Source organism: Girardinichthys multiradiatus, chromosome 2 (genome assembly GCF_021462225.1).
Source record: "Girardinichthys multiradiatus isolate DD_20200921_A chromosome 2, DD_fGirMul_XY1, whole genome shotgun sequence".
Lineage (NCBI taxonomy): Eukaryota > Metazoa > Chordata > Actinopteri > Cyprinodontiformes > Goodeidae > Girardinichthys > Girardinichthys multiradiatus.
In genome coordinates, this window is record NC_061795.1 from 35407843 (window position 1) to 35428722 (window position 20880).

The window sequence follows — 20880 nt, forward strand, 5'->3', positions numbered from 1 at the left end:
ATGTGCATTACAATAAGCCCAATAAGTATAATGACTTTCTTTTTAATTTATGAGCAACCATCAGGGTTAATTAGTTCAGTTTATCTTCATTTACTGAGTCTCAGCTGCAGCCATTGCATGAATTGTTTAGGTCCAACAAAGAATGTCTAACAAATCAAATACAGTAGGTGCAGTCACAGTTTTTAAATAATCTGCTTTACTTTAGCCTTTGCACTGGAACCATATGCATATGGTACGCACTGGTTGCATGACACACACAAGAATTACATCTTGGCAGACTTTTACCAACAACTGTTAGGAATGCAATTTTGCGTTTAACGTGGCAAACCTTTAAAACATAAGAAAAATCTTGTTTGCACATACAAACAATGTTTTATAGTTGCATTTTAATAGTTGTATGTTTCACAGAGCTCTGGATTTTGGCCAACAGTCTTTTCTCAATACATGGGTCCTTATCAGTATTACCAGAAGAACAATGACAGTACCTGTGCTCATTTGTCAATAGAACCTCATAAAACAAATCCCTTTGTATTTACAAACATAAATTTAATAACTGAAATTCAAGTAAAACTGACTTCTTTGTTTTAGGTAATAAAAACTTCAGATTTATTATTGTAATAGTGTTTCCTTGGTTTCCAGAACTACTGTAAGAAAACTGAAGTTTGTTTCTCAACATCTGTTTTTTTTTAGTTTTTATTCAGCAGTTAATAAGTATTTGCCTCTTGCCAATATCAAAAAACTATCTCTTGTAGCACTGAAAAATGTTGCCTTGTATTTGTTAGATCTAAGCGTAACTACAGTAATGCAATGTGAACGTTGAAAATCTCCCAGTTCATCCAAAACTCTGATGTTAGAGGGCTTTCCGTTACTGCCAAAAAATCATATCTTTCAATTCTGAGACAGTTTTCATCAGATTCCTAGACTTTGAAATTCTAAGCTCATTCAAAGTCCCAAATAGCGTAGCCCTGTATTTTTTGAAGGTGCTCACTGTAATGTATTATTTTATGTAAACTTCTTTCCTCCCACAAAGCAACCTACTTTTACATGTTTCAGTTCTGGTCCACAAAAGTTGCACTTCTTCAATATATATTTACTCAAGTAGAAATTAAAAGTAGTCACCCAAAGAATAAAAAAGTATTTGGTTAAAAAGCTTCTCAAGTACTGAGTAACTGTTTAATCATAACGTGTGATGTAATTTCTGAAAAAGAGATAAAGTTATGTACAAAGTCTGGTATTTAAAAGAATAAAAAAAAGTGAGTAAAAATAAATAACATCATTCTAACATAACACCCTGTACTCCAGGGTGTACCCTGCCTCTCGCTCAAGGACTGCTGGAGATAGGCACCAGCACCCCCGCAACCCTGCGAGGATAAGCAAGTTAAGAAAATATATGGATGGAAAAAATAAATTCTGACAGAAGAAACCAACATATCCAAATCACACTTTTTCACAACTTAAGTTTGTGACCAAACAAAACGTCTCACTTCTACATAATGTATGTTTATCTGTAACTGGTGCTTCTTTAATTGAAACTTATCTGCTCTTTATTCAGTGAAGTAACTCAAAGTGGGTAGAATAGTCAGACACTGTAGTCAAGAAAGAGTAGTGTTATTTTAAAATATTACTCAAGAAAAAGTAAAAGTATGGTGCAGTAAAAACTCATAGAAACATATTGTTTTGAAGTTACACAAGTAAATGTAACTGAGTCAATGTAACTAGTTACTACCACCTCTGCTTTTTAAGTAGTAGAGCAAAGGATGTTGCTTATCTTTGCCTGCACCTGGTATCTCTCTGTGTACATTGTTGTTTGCATCTGATTGTCACATCAATTCATAATAGACAAAATAAAATGGCATATTTTGACTATAGCCTGTTAGGTTAATTGGTCTCTCTAAATTGCCCTTAGGTGTATGAATGAGTGTGTGCATGGTTGTTTGTGTGTTGCCCTGCGATGGACTGGCGACCTGTCCAGGGTGTACCCCGCCTCTCGCCCATAGACTGCTGGAGATAGGCACCAGCTCCCCCGCGACCCACTATGGAATAAGCGGTAGAAAATGACTGACTGACTGATTTTGACTATAGCTGGATACTCTTCACATTCACTAAAGCTTGTATTGGAGAGATGGATGTTTTTGCCTCTGCTTCCACTTTCACATTGGAAATATTCATCTGAAGTCTTGTTTCATTTTATAACCTCCTACTCTACTACGTACCTAGCCTCTGTATCTGTCCTTCTTCCCCCTCTCATCTAATAGCTTAAGTTTTCCCTGAGGCATAGATAGCCAAGTATAATGCTTATGTGGATAGATTTAGAGTTGCTGAAGGTCTTTCTTGTCATGGGAACAATATAAAAATGATAAAGAATATTTTTTTTCATGGTTTCTTGATGTATTTCATTTTGTCAAAGCCAGCTGACTGCCTTGTGCTTGGACAAAGACTTGTGTATTTTACAATTGTATACACAGGCTGTCTCCTCTGGTTATCTTGTTCTATATTGCATCTACTGTGTCCTTCCTATATTAGATGCCAGAGCAGTTTAAATGTTTTCCAATTTTCTTTTAAACTATAGTTGTATCACACTCTTTTCTTAACCACCTCAATCATTGTATTAAAAAATTCTTGTCTTTTTAATTTGGGTCTAGTCTATCAGAGAAGTTTACTAATTCTTGACATATCCCTAGCTGATAATGGTGATCAATAATTGATCAGAGTTCATGGAACAAACTAGATATCTAAAGAGAAGTCTCTAACACAGTTTTTATTGTCATTACCAACACATGTCCTACTGAAACTATTTGCTAATTACTATAATTATTTTTGAATATTTACTGTTAGCTTGTTCAACTCATAATAATAGCTTAATACCACCACTTTGCGATGGCAATGTACTGGACTTATTACCAAGCTCCATAAGACAACAACAGAAGTGAACTTACTGCTGCCAGCATTAACATGGAAACCCAAATAAGGAGGTCCAGTAAAACCACAGTTATAAAGTTGGCAAACACCAGACAGTTATTATCCTGTTTATCCCATTTGTAGCATCCTTCTTTTTCATCAAATTACCTTAAATTATATATCTTGCATAATATTTTACAAATACATTATTGTATTGTCAATTTCTTTTCTTCTTTTAAATATTTTTTTATCTTTCAAAACTAGGCAGACAGAAAGAAAGTTAGAGAGAGAGAAGACATGGAGCAACCTTGGATGGCTGCACTGAGAACTGAGGCCTCCATATATGTGTTGTGTGCTCTATCACTACGCCACACTCCTGTAACTTCTATTTCAACAGGTAAAATGCCTTAAGGCGTTCAAAATCTCTGTTTCAATAGAAACCTGGTCATGGAGGCATTATCACATTCAACACACAAACCACATAACTATATAGACTACCAAACAAATACCACTGGTATTAAGCATAAGCAAGTGAAAAATGTAACTACATATGACCAAAACAGAGTGGCAGGACCAAAATGAAAACAGTGACCCTTATCAAGTAAATCTTTCTCTCGTTCCATTAAAATTTACTTACCCTTCCACGAACAATTTTCAAGTAATTTTAGGACCCTAAATAAATGCTGCCCAGCAATGGACTGGCATCCAGTCCAAGGTGTACCCTGTCTTTCAACCAATGACCACTGGAGATGGGGAGTAGCCTCCTCTAGACACTATGAGGGCAGGTTTATATGATGGATGGATGGATGCATGGGTGGATGAAATATATGCTGCATATTTAATAGCAGGATCAATTTCCTTTTTTCCTCATTCTGTTGTGACTTTGGGAATAGACATATGAGGAATATGTGCAGGCCATACTGAGTGTGGTCAGTTGTGAGCACAGCTAACCAAAAACTTAGCTTCCCTAACCCATATCCCACTAACTAAAATGTTAGCTTTGTTAACAATAAAGTGTCCCTTCCTTGAACCGCCACTTTAACATGGTGGAGGGGTTTGAGCACTCGAATGATCCTAGAGGATATATTGTCTGGGGCTTAAATGCCCCTGGTAGGGTCTCCCATGGCAAACAGGCTCTGGGTAAAAGGTCAGACAAAGAGCAATTCAAGAAACCTTCATGAGGACCATAAAATCGAGGCATGTGACGTCGCCCGGTATGGTGGAGCCAGGGTAACACCCTGGAGCCTGGGGTCGGGACTAGTCGGAGAGCACCCGGTGGCTCGGTTGCTCCTTGTGGGACCCGGCCAGGCCAAGCCCGAATGAGAGACGCGAGGCCATCCCCCAGTGGGCCCACCACCTGCAGGAGGAACCATGAGGGACCGGTGCAAAGAGGATTGGGCGGCAGGCGAAGGTGGAGACCTCGGCGGCCCGATCTCCGGATGCTTAGGCTGGCTCTAGGGACGTGGAATATCACCTCGCTGGGGGGGAAGGAGCCTGAGCTTGTGCGGGAGGTCGAGAGGTATTGACTAGAAATAGTCGGACTCGCCTCCATGCACAGTGTAAGCTCTGGAACCCATCTCCTCAAGAGGGGCTGGACTCTCTTCTACTCTGGGTTGGCCCGCGGGAAGAGGCAGCGGGCTTGGATGGATTTGCTTGTTGCCCCCCAGCTCAGCCGTTTCCTGTTGGGGTTTACCCCAATGGATGAGAGGGTTGCATCCCTTCGCCTTCGGGTTGGGGACAGGTCTCTGACTGTCGTTTTGGCCTACGAGCCGAGCGGTAGTGTGGAGTACCCGGCCTTCTTGGTGTCCCTGTCGGGGGTTCTGGATAGTGCCCCACCCGGGGACTCCATTATTCTGCTGGGGGACTTCAACGCCCACGTGGAAAACGACAGTGACACCTGGAGAGGCATGATCGAGAAGAATGGCCTCCCAGATCTGAATCTGAGTGGTGTTTCATTATTGGACTTCTGCGCTAGCCACGGATTGTCCATAATGAACACCATGATCAAGCATAAGGGTGTTCATCAGTGCACTTGGCATCAGGCAGGAGGTCGATGATCGACTTTGTTGTCGTGTCGTCAGATCTTCGGCTGCATGTTTTGGATACTGGGGTGAAGAGAGGGGCTGAACTGTTAACTGATCACCACCTGGTGGTGAGTTTGATCCACTGGAAGAGGAGAAAGCTGGACTTGGCAGGCCCAAGCGCATAGCGAGGGTCTGTTGGGATCGTCTGGCAGAGCCCTCGGCCAGGGATGTATTCAACTAACACCTCTGGGAGAGCTTTGACCAGATTCCGGGGGATGTTGGAGACATAGAGTCAAAGATATTCTGGCAAACCGCCCGGCGCCTCAGGAGGGGAAGCAGTGCTTTGCCAACACTTTCTGCAGTGGGGGTGGGGAGCTGCTGACCTCGACTTGGGACATTATTGGGCGGTGGAAGGAGTACTTCGAGTATCTCCTTAATCCTGCCATGACGCATTCCCTGGTGGAAGGAGAGGCTTGGGACTAGACTCTTTCATCACCCAGTCTGAAGTCACCGAGGTAGATAAAAAGCTCCACGGTGTCAGGGCTTCGGGGGTGGATTAGGTCCGCCCTGAGTACCTCAAGTCTTTGGATGTCGTGGGGCTGTCATGGTTGACACGCCTCTTCAACATTGCATGGCAGTCGAGGACAGTGCCTCTGGACTGGCAGACTGGGGTGGCGGTCCCCCTTCATAAGAAGGGTGACCAGAGGGTGTGTTCCAACAATATGGGGATCACACTCCTCAGCCTCCCTGGTAAGGCCTACGCCCGGGGTTGGAGAGGAGAGTCCGGCCGATAGTCGAACCTCGGCTTCAAGAGGAGCAGTGTGGTTTTCATCCCGGCCATGGAGCACTGGACCAGCTCTTTATCCTCTGCAGGGTATTTGAGGGTTCATGGAAGTTTGCCCAACCTGTCCACATTTGTTTTGTGGACCTGAAGAAGGCTTTCTGTGTCCCTCGTGGTGCCCTGTGGGGGCTGCTCCAGGACTATGGAATCCGTAGCCCTTTATTATGGGCCATCCTGTCTCTGTACAAGCAGAGCAGGAGTTTGGTCTGCATTGCCGGCACTACGTCGGACCTGTTCCTGGTGCATGTTGGACTCTGGCAGGGCTGCACTTTGTCACTGGTCCTGTACAGGCTTTCCAGGCGCGGCCAAGGGGTGGAGGGGGTCCGGTTTGGGGACCAGTGGATGTTGTCTCTTCTTTTTGCAGATGACGTGGTCCTGTTTGCTCCATCTAGTCAACACCTACAGCATGCGCTGGGGCGGATCGCAGCCGAGTGTGAAGCAGCTGGGATGAAGATCAACTCCTCCAAGTCCGAGGCAATGGTTTTCTACCCGGCCCGGCCACCCTACAGAGGAAGCTCTGTAGGGTGCAACCCCTTAGAGATAGGGTGAGGAGCTGGGCTGCTGCTCCTCCACATCGAGAGGAGCCAGTTAAGGTGGCTTGGGCATCTATACCGGATGCCTCCTGGACGTCTTCCTCCGGAGGTGTTCCAGGCACGTCCCACCGGGAGGAGGCCCAGGACACGCTGGAGGGACTATGTCTCTCGGCTGCCCTGGGAGCGCCTTGGGCTCCCCCCGGAGGAGCTGGAGGGAGAGGGATGTCTGGGTGTCTCTGCTGAGCCTGCAGCCCCCGTGACCCGGTCCCAGATAAAGCAGAAGACGACGACGACAAACAATAAAGTGTTCAAAACACACAAAAGCATTAAAAATCCATTAAGCAGAAATTAAAAATTCCAAAATTGGTGAGCGCATCGCATGTAAGGGTGCTGACAACAACACTCTTCAGTGTGTATGCTGTTACTGAGTAAGATAACAGACACTGCAACTGAAGCGGAATGAATAAAATTAACATGTACCAAAATTATTCATGAGTTTAGACAAAGATATTTTAAAAAAAAACATTTTATTATTACATTTTTCATTGGATGTTTTTCCCTTACCACATATGGTAACTACAAAGTGCGATGTAAATTCCTACTTCTCTAATGTGGTGTGATGTGTCAAGGAATTGTGATTTCATTTAATCAGGATCCACCAAAAAAAAAAAAAGAGAAAAAAATCCATTGTCCAAAAGGTTATTGATTTCTAATTCGGCAAAGTATTCTTAAAATATTTTGTTAAAAATAATATTTTATTTACCCTCCTGATTTGCATTAAAAACTGGTTGTTTGTACACATAAAAAATGTTCTTTATAGTTTTAAAGCTAGGGTGTTTGGAGTCAGGTGTTAACAGATACACAGATGTATCTGTATATTGTGCTGCAGTTACCACTAAATACACCTTGCATTCATTAGTACTGTGCACTTTTCGTTAACACTGTTGTTGTTTTATATGCACTTCTGCAGGTGTAGAAGCAGTCTTCTAGGGTGTTATCTTGTATTCTCACCATCATTCTTTCTCTCCTCTATACTTTTCTCCTTCTCTCCCTTTTTCCTTTTTGTCTGACCTCTCTCTTTCTTGCGTCTTTTTTTCCTTTTTGTTGCCATCTCCCTGTGCCTTGCAATTGAACAAAATCCAATATCAGTTTCTAAAAAAAGTTTTTAAAAATGTTGTGTATATATATATATATATACACTGCTCAAAAAAATAAAGGGAACACTTAAACAACACAATATAACTCCAAGTAAATCAAAGTTCTGTGAAATCAAACTGTCCACTTAGGAAGCAACACTGATTGACAATCAATTTCATATGCCGTTGTGCAAATGGAATAGACAACAGGGGGAAATCTTTGGCGATTACCAAGACACACTCAATAAAGGAGTGGGGACCACAGACCACTTCTCAGTACCTATGCTTTCTGGCTGTTGTTTTGGTCACTTTTGAATGTTGGTGGTGCACTCGTGGTAGCATGAGATGGACTCTACAACCCACACAAGTGGCTCAGGTAGTGCAGCTCATCCAGGATGGCACATCAATGCGAGCTGTGGCAAGAAGGTTTTGTGTGTCTGTTAGCGTAGTGTCCAGAGTCTGGAGGCGCTACCAGGAGACAGGCCAGTACACCAGGAGACGTGGAGGAGGCCGTAGGAGGGCAACAACCCAGCAGCAGGACCGCTACCTCTACCTTTGTGCAAGGAGGAACAGGAGGAGCACTGCCAGAGCCCTGCAAAATGACCTCCAGCAGGCTACAAATGTGCATGTTTCTGCACAAAGGCTTAGAAACCAACTCCATGAGGATGGTATGAGGGCCTGACATCCACAAATGGGGGTTGTGCTCACAGCCCAGCACCGTGCAGGAAGCTTGGCATTTGCCAGAGAACACCAGGATTGGCAAATTAGCCACTGACGCCCTGTGCTCTTCACAGATGAAAGCAGGTTCACACTGAGCACATTTGACAGATATGACAGAGTCTGGAGACACTGTAGAGAGCAACTGGCTGCCTGCAACATCCTTCAGCATGACCGGTTTGGCAGTGGGTCAGTAATGGTGTGGGGTGGCATTTCTTTGGAGGGCTGCATGGCCCTCCATGTGCTCGCCAGAGGTAGCCTGTCTGCCATTAGGTACCGAGATGAGATCCTCAGGCCCCTTGTGAGACCATATGCTGGTGCGGTTGGCCCTAGGTTCCTCCTAATGCAGGAAAATGCTACACCTAATGTGCCTGGAATGGGTCAGCAGTTCCTGCAAGATGAAGACGTAGAAGCTATGGACTGGCCCGCCCGTTCCCCAGACCTGAATCCGATTATGCACATCTGGGACATCATGTCTCGCTCCATCAACCAATGTCACGTTGCACCTCAGACTTGGTTAATAAATTTGATTTCCATTGATGATTTTTGTATGATTTTGTTGTCAGCACATTCAACTTTGTACAGAACAAAGTATTCAATGAGAATATTTTATTCATTCAGTGTTATTTCAGTGTTCCCTTTATTTTTTTGAGCAGTGTATATCAAGCAGAGCATTGCAATAGCATTAGCCATTATGCTCCACTTGTCAAAGTAAATCTGTTGGGCTTCTTCTTCGCACTCAGACCACAATTCTAAGTGGTACTCCAGGACATGTAAAAATTGCTAATTTGGCCTCAATGTAAATTCTTCAAAACAAACCTTTGTTTTTAAACATACCTAAATATTCATAATGAACTGTGATATCAATGCATCGAATTGTTGGTTTCGGTTTGTTACTTTGGTTTCCCTTTTTCATAGTTTATTAGTTTTCCTTATTCTGTAAATGTGTGTAGTACTTGCTGTTTAAGAACGCCAGTGCGCAAACTCACTCTTTCATTCATTGTTCTATAATACCACACCTCATCAATTTAATAAATGTGCCATGAGCTTCATTATTCTGTTAGCTTTAAATTTCATTGATAAAAATATGAATCTATTGAAATGGAACATAGAATATTACCAGCAGTTTTGTTAAAAACAGAATAAACATTTTTATATTTAGTTTTTTACTTTGCATTGTGATAAGATTCTGTTATTACTCATGGTATAAGTCACATATGCATTTAAATTTATGAAATCAGATTCAAATAATACTCGTATCTCTCCCTCTTTAACAGATTTTTTTTTCATCTGATAATGCTTCTATGAACTCATTTTCAGACATTCTGAGAAGGCTAATTTAAATTCTGCTTAGCAAATAGATTCTGACAAAAATGTTCATGAAGCACGGGCATAATCCTCTAGCAACACCTTATTTCTTATATAATCACAAACTAAAAATAGTGCAGCAGATGGAAATAACAAAAAAAAAAAAGAAAAACAAAGTCTCCTACAACTACATTTGCAGGAATATAAAATGCCGTAGGTGTTGTTCAGATGACTCATTTTGCCTTAAGAAAATGTACTGAAAACTGTCTAACCAGTTCTGCAACATACAGTAATTGGAGCACCCAAACCGCAGGTAAAGCATACTAATATATTTTATGCTACAAACTGTTTTGTCATGGAAGGGGGGTTGTATTCCCTTTTATTAATTTTTAAATTATACATGTTGGAATCTTACCATAACCATAACAAAATACATTGTTAAACATACTGCTGAAACTATATTTCAAATTTGTAATAATAAGGTGACAAAATGTGAGAAACCTCAAGAAGTATGAACACAACTGCATGCCCTTTCATTTGTTAAAAAAATAAAAATAACATGATAATACTTAGTGCTCACTACACTTATAACTTTGGGTATTAATGTATCTTTACACATTTCTACTGTGGGTTTTACTTTGTCGTGCTATGCAATTGATTGTACAAACCCATCTGGTTAGGTTTGATAATTGTTTTATACTGTATTTTTTGACAGTTGCAAGAGCTTTCTGATTTCTGTCATGTCTGATTTATTTTCTAATGCATAAGCATGGTTTTTGCCCCTGCTAAATTGGTTGAGATATTTTTTGTAAACAAATAGTTTTGTCTCCATTTGTAACACAAATGCAGACATTTATCTTAATCTATACAGCTAAAATACAGCACTACCATTTACATTAGTGACATATAGAAATTCAGAGGAAGAACATCCAAAGTATGGGTGAAAGAGTGTTCGTATTCACAAATGTAAATGTACAAGTACAATATGTAGCAGTTTAGAAAATATAATGCACTGTGTTCACCCTTCAAAAAATTACATTTCTTGTGAGAAGTTAGGATTATAATGAAGAGATAGTTACCTTTTATTTACCTCTTATTTCTTACGTTCAGTTTCTAAAAGAACTAAACTTCAGATTAATCCATAATATTCACAAAAATTCCCAAAGATTTTATGATGGATATACTGTAAAAAATTGTTTCATTTGTTGAGTAGAAAAAAGCAGCTAATTGTCGAAGTTCTGTGAGTTTCTTGCTGTTCACCTGTTTTACGTTCTACTATCCCCATCCAACCTCTAGATGGCACCAGACGCACGGTCGAAGCTGAGTCCACAGGTGTTCACCATCAACCTCATCAGCTTAAGTACCCAACGTTGCCAACACTCCAGCGCCTGAGTGTTGACCTGCAATGGTAACTAGCTGGCCAAGACAAGTCTCCTGGGATTATTTTCTGAGTACTTACCTTCTCATGTCCTCCTTCCCAGGTTACCTCCAGTTCTGAGCTTCTTATCCAGTCTGCATATGCAGAAGATCCAGACTCTCTCTATGCAAGAGAACTTCACGGATTATCTTCTCAAATGGCTGCATTCAGGTTTCAAGTCCCCTCAGGCTTCCTGTGAACAAACCTGGCTAACCCTCCACCATGCTCCCCTCCAAGATCATCCACCTGGTGCCACCTCCACCTCAAGTGCAAGTAAAACAGAACTACCTGGACCTTTCACTTACCCGACACGCTCCCGGAGTTTTCCATCAACTCACTTCTCCTGCCCCCTGGCGGATCTCCTAATCACCCTCTGTAAGCAAAAATATATCAAGATCAACAACCCAGAATATTACCTGTCACTTACCATTGATCCCTTCTCCATACAATGGCAAGTTCCTGTTTCTCCAGCAAACAAAATATTTCTTAATAAACTTGTTAAAAATGTTCCTGTTTTCCTGAATGTATTTCTGCATGTGGGTCAAAGCAGCTAGAAAAAACGATGACACTAATGAGCTGTGTGTCAATGCACTGCGATCCTTTTTTTTAAAATATTTTTGTCAGGCCACTGATTGCTTCAGTGGCTTTGGGTTCATGGTCTTGATGTCTATTGGAAATCTGGCCTCCTCAAGTTAGTTTTCCAGCATAAATTATCATTGTGTGAAGAGAAGAACTGAACCTGCTTCGCTGCTTCTTGGTAATGTTCATTAGATAAGATTTATGGAATCTGAATAATTATCAAGTCAGTTTCTATTTGGCACCAATCTACAGTTACTTAAAGGCTAATTGTCACCATTAGGGACACTTTGATTCTAAAATTTTAATGAGCTTCAGTAAATGATTTTTTGAGAATTGATTCTAACTCACCAATTTGTCAGATTATTATGTTGCATTAAGTTCATATGTGCTTTAAAGATTCTGCACAATATCATTAAGAGTAGTTGAACACAGAGACTTGTTTTTTGATGTAACATAAATAAATGGAATTAAATGATTGCAAATGTAAAATATCAGGGAAATTCATGCCTGCTACATCTCAGTGCAGATTCCTAATGCTGGTTCTGATAAGTAAGGAAATTAAATTGGGTCAGTACTCTCTAGGGCTAAGGTAAAGCATATATACTTTATCACCAGGAAGGCATCATTTTTCATATCTTAGCAATATGTATTTAAACAGTTGACTCATAAAATGTTTTCCATGACTACCATTTTCAGTGGCAGGGAATCCTGACTAATGGGCTATGTACAATATAAACAAGGGAATCAAAGATGGTTGAAAATCATGACAAAAAGAGTGATGCAACATTACCATGCGATGTTATTTATGTTTGAGAACCAAGGATTATCTTGAAGAATCTGGAAATGAAGTTAACTGAATCTTGGAATCAACTTAGACAATAATTGGTATACCTTCAAACAACAATTCACAATGCAATATCTGCCAAAACATTATTTAAATAAATTAACATTTTAAATAATGATTCGCTGAATAAAACCAACCTGTATGACTAATTCTCAACAGTGTTTAATTAGCTGCCTTGGAAATGTTTTAGAAAATATTATTTTGAATGAGGACCAGCAACCTTTCTGGGTAATGATCATTAGTGGTGTTTAGTTAGTTATCACGTTTTATAAAATAATATTTAGGGAAAAATTATTTCCTAGATTGGAATCTAACAACCTTCCTGACTCATAAATACTGCAAGCACGTGTTCTTAGCCATTAGCGGTTGGAGCTAACAAAAGAAGGTCATAGCTTGTCATCAGAATCAAACACAAACACAAAATACCACTAATAAAAGTGTTGAAATGCATAAGCAAAGACGGTGCGTTATGGCCGATCTTCTGTGTTTAAAACCACCCTATAAATAAAATTAGTCTTAACTTTAAAAACACAACACAGAACTAACTGAGTGTTAGTCTGCAAGCACTTACTGTAGCTGAGTTTCTCAACACAAACAAAAACAAATGTCATTAAACAAACATTATTTCGATTATTTAACTCTAAACTAATCTTCTCTGCCCAAACACTACCTCTTACGTGAACCGTGCTGAGGAGGAGTTGTCATGGCCATTAAGGAAAACATTCAATTCAATTCTGTTTATTTATATAGCGCCAATTCACAACACATGTTGTCTCAAGGCACTTCACAAATGTCAGGTACATACATCCTAACCATTGAACAGTAGAGTCAGATTTAGTTATTTATTCAAATTGGATAAAAAGCTTTTCTATCTAAGGAATCCCAGCAGATTGCATCGAGTCAGAGACTTGTAGCAGTCACTCCTCCTGGATGAGCATGTAGAGACAGTGGACAGTCACTGGCGTTGACTTTGCAGCAATCCCTCATACTGAGCATGCATGTAGCGATAACGAAGAGGAAAAACTCCCTTTTAACAGGAAGAAACCAGCAGAACCAGGCTCAGTGTGCGTGACCATCTGCCACGACCGACTGGGGGTTTCAGAGAACAGAGCAGAGACACAAAAAGAACACAGAAGCACTGATCTAGGAGTACTTTCTATGGGAAGGAAAAGTAAATGTTAATGGATGTAGCTCCTTTAGTCGTTTCATCTCGAAAGAAAGAACAGATACACTCTGAGCCAGTTTTCAACGTTAGAGTCTGAAAGAGAGCACATAGAGTTAGTCACAGTAGAAGCTCAGTCAGTAGCTATGTCTCGGAGAGAGAAAGGGTTAAACGCTAAAAGACAGGGCCTTGTGGATCATCGGCAGAGGGTAAGCATTAAGTTGTTGCAGAAGCTTAGATGATGCCCTCCTTCAGAAAGGTGTCACAGGTAGACACAGAGACAGGCCAGGTGTAGCTTCTAGGAAGAGAAAAGACGAACATAAAGTTAGAAACTGAAATAACAGCAAATAATGCAAAATTGGAGAGTAGTGTGAGAATGTAGCGAAGAGGGTGAAAGTGGTCATTATGTCCTCCAGCAGCCTAAGCCTATTGCAACATAACTACAGAGATAGCTCAGGATAACCTAAGCCACTCTAACTATTAGCTTTATCAAAAAGGAAAGTTTTAAGCTTAGCCTTAAAAAGTAGACAGGGTGTCTGCCTCACAGACTACAACTGGGAGCTGGTTCCACAGGAGAGGAGCCTGATAACTAAAGGATTTGCCTCCCATTCTACTTCTAGAGACTCTAGGAACCACCAGTAAATCTGCAGTCTGAGAATGAAGTGCTCTGTTAGGAACATATGGAACAATCAGATATCTGATGTTTTATGGAGCTGGATCATTAAGGGCTTTATATGTGAGGAAGATCATTTTTAATTATATTCTGGATTTAACAGGGAACCAATGAAGGGAAGCTAAAGTAGGAGAAATATGAGCTCTCTTTTTAATTTTCATCAGAACTCTTGCTGCAGCATTTTGAATCAGCTGAAGGCTTTTAACTGCATTTTGTGGACATCCTGATAGTAAAGAATTACTATAGTCCAGCCTTGAAGTAACAAATGCATTGACTAGTTTTTCAGCGTCACTCCTGGACAGGATATTTCTAATTTTGGCAATGTTCTGGAGGTGAAAGAAGGAAATCCTAGAAACCTGTTTTATATGGGATTTAAATGACATGTCCTGGTCAAAAATAACACCAAGGTTTTTCACTTTATTACTACAGGTAAATTTAATGCCACACAGGTTAAGTGATTGACTAAGCAGTTTCTTTTTTAAAGACTCCACTCCAAAAATGACAGCTTCTGTCTTGTCTGAATTTAGAAACAGAAAATTTAAAGTCATCCAAGTTTATATGTCTTCAAGACATGCTTGTAGTCCATCTAACTGCTTGGGCTCATCAGGATTTATGGATAAGTAAAGCTGAGTATCATCAGCGTAACAGTGAAAATGTATCCTATGCTGCCTGATAATTTTACCTATTGGAAGCATATATATAGTAAAGAGAATTGGCCCAAGTACTGAACCCTGCGTTACTCCACAATTAACCCTTGAGTTTAAAGATGATTTATCATTTACATGAACAAACTGGAATCTGTCAGACAAATAGGATTTAAACCAGCCTAACGCTATTCCCCTGATACCTACCGAATATTTCAGCCTTTCTAAGAGAACATTTTGATTGACGTATCAAATGCAGCACGGACATCTAACAGAACCAGTACAGACACAAGTCAATTATCTGAGGCCATAAGAATATCATTAGTGACTTTCAGCAGAGCTGTTTCAGTGCTATGATGAGCTCTGAAGCCTGACTGAAACTCTTCAAACAGTTCATTGCTGTGTAAGTGCTCACACATTTGATTAGCAACTATTTTCTCAAGAATTTTAGATAAGAATGGAAGATTGGATATAGGTCTGTAAATTTTTAAGTCATCTCGATCAAGCGAAGGTTTCCTAAGCAACATTTTAATGACAGCTACCTTAAAAGCTTGTGGTACATATCCATTTACTAAGGATAGATTAATCATATGTATAATTGGGCTGGTAATCAGAGGGAACACTTCCTTAAATAATTTGGCCGGTATTGGGTCTAACATACAAGTTGAAGGTTTAGATGAAGCTAATATTTCTGATAACTCAGGAAGCTCCACAGGATCAAACAGTCCGAACATGGATAAAGTTCTACAGTTGTCTCACTTGCTGATGATGAAGTAATCATCTTCGAAAGTATGTCAAATATTTTATTTTTAATAGAATCAATTTTATTTATGAAGAATCCCATAAAGTCATGACTGCTGAGAGCTAAGGGAATTGATGACTCTACAGAGCTATGACTGTGTAAGTTTAGCAACTGTACTAAAGAGAAACCTAAGATTATTCTTGTTCTCTTCTATTAATGATGAGAAATAAGCTGTTCTGGCTTGGTGAAGTGTCTTTCTATACAACAGTAAGCTATTTTTCCAGATTAAGTAGGAATCCTCTAGGTGTGTAGAACGCCATTTTCTCTCCAATTTTCTAACATTGTGCTTTAAAGTACGCAGCTCTGAATTAAACCAGGGAGCCCGCCTCCTATGAATAATTACCTTATTTTTCAAAGGGGCTGCATTGTTCAATGCACCACGCAATGATGAAGTAACACTATGAACAAGAGAATCAATTTGTGAAGGGGAAGAAACATAATTATTGCCCTCCACTGTGTTTTTCTGTGATAATGAGGAAATTAAAAGTGGAACAGATTATTTAAAGGTTGTTACAGCATTTTCTGATAATGACCTACTATAATGATCAGGGAGATCAGGGAGGGGACCATAGAAAATTACGGAGTCCGACATTGTTTTGGCAAACTTACACACCGAAGCAACACTAACTTTGGTGACCTCCGATTGATGTAACCAGGTGTCATTACCGCCAGCGTGAATAACAATGTTACTGTATTTACGCTTATCCTTAGCCAGCAGTTTCAGGTAGGATTTGATGTCGCCTGTTCTGGCCCCTGGCAGACATTTGACTATGGTCGCTGGTGTCTCTAGTGCCACGTTTCTGACTATGGAGCTGCCAATTACCAGAGTTGGTTTCTCAGCGGGTGTGTCACTGAGCAGGGACAATCTGTTAGAAAAGCAGACGGGTTGGTGGTGACCTGTGGGCTGGGATCTAGGACTATGCTTTCTACGTACCGTCACCCAGCCGGCCCGCATTCACGTGTGGCTAAACAAAGGGACAGCTTGCGGTTAACCTCCGTAGCTGTGGAGAAGGGCTTTCCGCATAGAAAGAGATCAGTTTGTTGGAACACGAGGTTTTTATTCAAACAGTGACGTCAAGGAATGTCTACTGTTACACCTTCTGTTCCTGGGTTGAGTTAGGAATAGGTTACTGTGATTTATTCTGAAAATTCCAGAAAAGATCAAACTGTCCTTTAAATGTTGTAATCCATGGCTGGACCCAACAATGACAAGTTTTGAAATGTTATTTAATTTTTTAGGAAAAAATTTTACATCCTTTTCCTGAAAACAGTTGAGAATGTTTTGCAATATGTTTTAAGAATTTAGATTTGAAGCCGTCATAAAAATAAAATAAATAAAATGATATTTGCAACTGTTGGGCCTAGCTATGCGGGGAACAAAAGAGGCTGAACTACACAGAACAATAGAGACTGGTAAAAACTCTGAATCCCAGAATACACAGATTTAACTCTTTTTATGCACAGCTCCCAGGCAGGAGGAGTTTAACAGCTGGAAGCCCTGTGATGTCATAAGTGTATAAAACTCTATACCAAAGCCACAGCTCATTCTTTTGGCCGTCAACCTTGATAGGTTGCATTGAGGGGACACGTGCATGAATGTCTTAATCTCACTTTGGAAACTATTTGCCAACTAGCCAATCGGAATATTCTGTTAGTATCTAGCCAGAGCGACTAGCTACTCAAGGTGGAAATATGTCACATTGACGCAGGTGCACATACACACTCAGGTCAGTTTGCCTAATTCAGAACAACTTGAGCGTTTACATGCATGTCAATCAAATTGTCATTTGGCATAAACCACCCCACTCAATTGGACTACAATTTCATTCTGATCGTGATGAATCTGATCAGAATATTCCGTCTGACATGTTTACATGACACATTTTTAGTCCGATCGGCCATTTATTTCGATTACTTATGTCCATGTAAACGTGGCTGGTGTGAGACAGCAGCAGCTACCTGAAGGCAGTTTTGAATTGCAGTTACAAATGGTTAAGTTATTCTTCAAATTATTGATGGTGAAAACAAAGTTTTCAAGTTCCTATTTTACAAAACTTTGAAAAACTTTCCAAACATTTTTAAACAATTGTATCATTACTGTACTGGCACTGAACGTGTTCCAGCCCCTACTCAAAGCGGGTATTTTTTTGTTGTCTTCATATGCTGAGCACAGAGGGGCATTACTACAAACTAGAAAGGGATTTTATGCTCCAAAAATCTTTATAATTCAACTCAAATACTTTCTCTGCTGTGTAAAACTTAAAGTATTATGCAACCTATCACAAATAAAAAAAACATTCTTCACTCAAACGTGCTGCAGGTGTGGGTCATGCACCTTATGTGTGTGTGTCACATATTGTAGTTCCCGAATTGCCACAAATGACCCTGCCCACCTTAAAACCAAACCAGTAGAATCAAACTAACAACAACAGCTTTGCGTCAGTCCTACCATTCTTCAACTGGAAGGAGACGAAGATGTGTGACACAGACTGTCAGTTGTCTTAATGGTTAGCAGTTAGCGTTGGCCTCCACTATTTTTCTTATCTGTTTAGCAGTTTAGCATTAGCAAGGTTAATATTGTAGATAGAACATACGGGTTAAAATATGGGTTAGTGAAGCTAATGTTTCGTTTATCTGTGTTTCACTTAACACTAGGACTCCCAGGATTCTAACACTACTAGAACTCCCAAGCCCGTCAATTTGACAGCGAGCATTCTGGATGTGAGGGCGGTGATGACGTCATCACATTGACGATATAAAATGTTGTTTTTGACAAGAATTAATATGTTACGCCCCCCTTTCACTTCGCAGACATAAACTAGCACTAAAAATGCCTTCAGCTCAACCACACTCATGTCCAAGGAGGAATCATCTCCTAAAACTCTGCGGGCCTCAGCCACACTGCAGCCCTGAACGTGGATAAGCATTTCGGCATCCACCAAGCAGAGGAATGCGGTCTGGGCATCTTGGATCTGGCGCTCTGTCAACGCGTTCTGGCTCTGACGCCTCCCTCTACTTTCTTCCTCCCCTAACACTGTCCACACCATATCATCCTTTCCTATTTCCTCCTCTTTCCAAGGTGTGCGCCCATCTTGCGATGAAAACCCAGTAAAGCGCAGAATAGGTTGTTGTTACGGGGCTACTATATCTATGACCTAACTTATTGTTTATTTCTTTGTTCATTATCAGTACATTGATTTGCAGTTTCTCTCCTGCCAGTGAGCTGGATTGCTGGGTTTATAGCTGGGCACTAGCTTGTCTCCCTGTCTCTGAACCTGCGCTGATTGTGGCACTGTTTCTATAGTTTATATATTATTAGTTTACCAATCTGTAAACTATAGCCTAAAATGATAAAATTGTTACATCGGCTAGTCTTTTACTACCTTGAAATAATGTATCGCAACCTCCTGCTAATGGGACAACTGGTGTTTTTTAACCGGGGGACGCTCACTCTCTGACCCGCTGTCACTGGAACTGAATGCTGACCAAGAGCTGTCAGAATCCCTCGACCCCAGAATCACAATCATGCAATTTTTGAAGCATTTCCAATGTCTCTTGAGCAGAAAATATACTTCTAGAAGCCATTTGTAGGATGCCAACAATCTGACTAAGTTCTAGAGTGGCGGTTGCTAAGCAACGCTCGCAGGTATACTCAGCCGCGGGAAAAAAATATCAACGTAAATAATAGGGCCATCAAAATAGCGGCTGTGGAAGTTAGAGGTAGAAATAATTATATATTTTATTTGCTTTGTTATTTTAAAAAAAAGAGACATAGGAATACAAAAGACACAGGTTTAGAAAAAGTGAGGATGCCGGGAAGATAAGAGTTTTAATAAACCAGAGTTATGGCATGTCAAACTTTCAAAACCGTCAAATTGACGGCTCTGGGAGTTCTAGTGTTAATCTCCTCTCACTAACTTGCAGAAATTATGTCCGCATAGTCCTTCAAAATGAATTAAATTGTGTCTGCTCAGCTGCTAATGCTAAAGCTAAAACTTTGCTAATGCTAAGATGATAGCCACCATTATTTCTGCTGGGTTTACTACACAGTTAATTCGGTTAATGAGGAATGCCGCCTCTGTTTATACACACATTTGTATTAATGATATTTAAAAGTACATGTGGGACTCAAAGTGGTTGCTAAATTGCGCCACTGCTGCTATTTTCCTTTGCTGTCATGGTGAGCTGTTAATTATGGATGTGACATCGTCACACCCGCCACCCCACTGCCAAGATGTGATTCTATATCTGTGTCCAAATTCAGGGGCTGCATCCTTCGAAGGACTGGTCTACAAAGGCCGGGTCCTTCAATTGGCACAAAAACCACGAAGGCCTTCACCAGGTTCTAGCCTTCACCAGGTTCCAGCCTTCACCAGCTGGTCCCGCCCTTGCCTCAGCGTGATTTCTGTCGCCTAGCAACCGCGGCAGTGTGAGGCACTGAGCTGTGAAGCCATAAAAAATTAGTTTGAAGGTTAACCCTGCTGTCTACAATGTAAATAACAGAAAATGGTTTTTATTTACTCTTTCATACTGTATATATTCCTTATTTCTTATAAGCTTGTTTTCTTTAAAATGTTTTATTATCTTCTTATTTTATTTTCATTCATTAACCAGTCATTCAAAATATTTAATGTTCATAGAAAAAGAAAAGTACACTGTGAATAAAGTATACTGATGACAAAAATCATTTACTTTAATTTATTAGTAAAACCTTTGACAACTTAAACACCAACATATTAACTTTCTATAAAAGTTTAAATAAATTTGTTTGTAGAGCATAATAATAATAATAATAATAATAATAATAATAATAATAATAATAATAATAATAATAATAATAATAATATAATAATAAATAAACCAAACATTAACCTTTCAATTTAATCTGACTGAATTATATCTGTGTTTAACTTTCACCCATATTTCAGGTTTACACAGCTACATTCTGGCCTAAAAACATTGTAGAAGTTAATTTTGTTTAACAAAAAGCGCAATATTTCCAACTTTATTCACAGCTTTTCTCTCCCCTCCAGCCTTTGCTACTTCTGTTTCAACAATCTGCTTCAACCTCCCATGAATAATGGGATAGGGTGGGTCACGAAGGATACAACAGACCCATCCTTCAAATCTGGGGTAAAGGACGCATTTGTTGGCCCCATTTGGACGAGCTTTCGAATATGGACAGGCTTCATTGCATCGCTGTGATGTAATCAGCCTAAAATACCTCATTCAAAGGATGCAGCCCCTGAATTTGGACAGAGCCTATATGTGCTTTAAGTTTCCATTTTAGTAGGCCATCACG

At 40.2% G+C, this 20880-nt stretch overlaps 1 protein-coding gene across 2 annotated transcripts in view; it reads right to left on the minus strand.

Annotated features, from left to right (window-relative positions):
• Positions 1–20880, minus strand: part of LOC124855429 (leucine-rich repeat-containing protein 4C-like) — a 238572-nt gene that overhangs the window by 179631 nt on the left and 38061 nt on the right. The window contains exon 2 of one of the 2 annotated variants that reach the window (XM_047345333.1): positions 11180–11247. The gene's annotated coding sequence lies outside the window, so the exon portion shown is untranslated. Of the gene's footprint in view, positions 1–11179; positions 11327–20880 lie in introns of those variants that run through there. The other variant, XM_047345340.1, reaches the window with a different exon arrangement.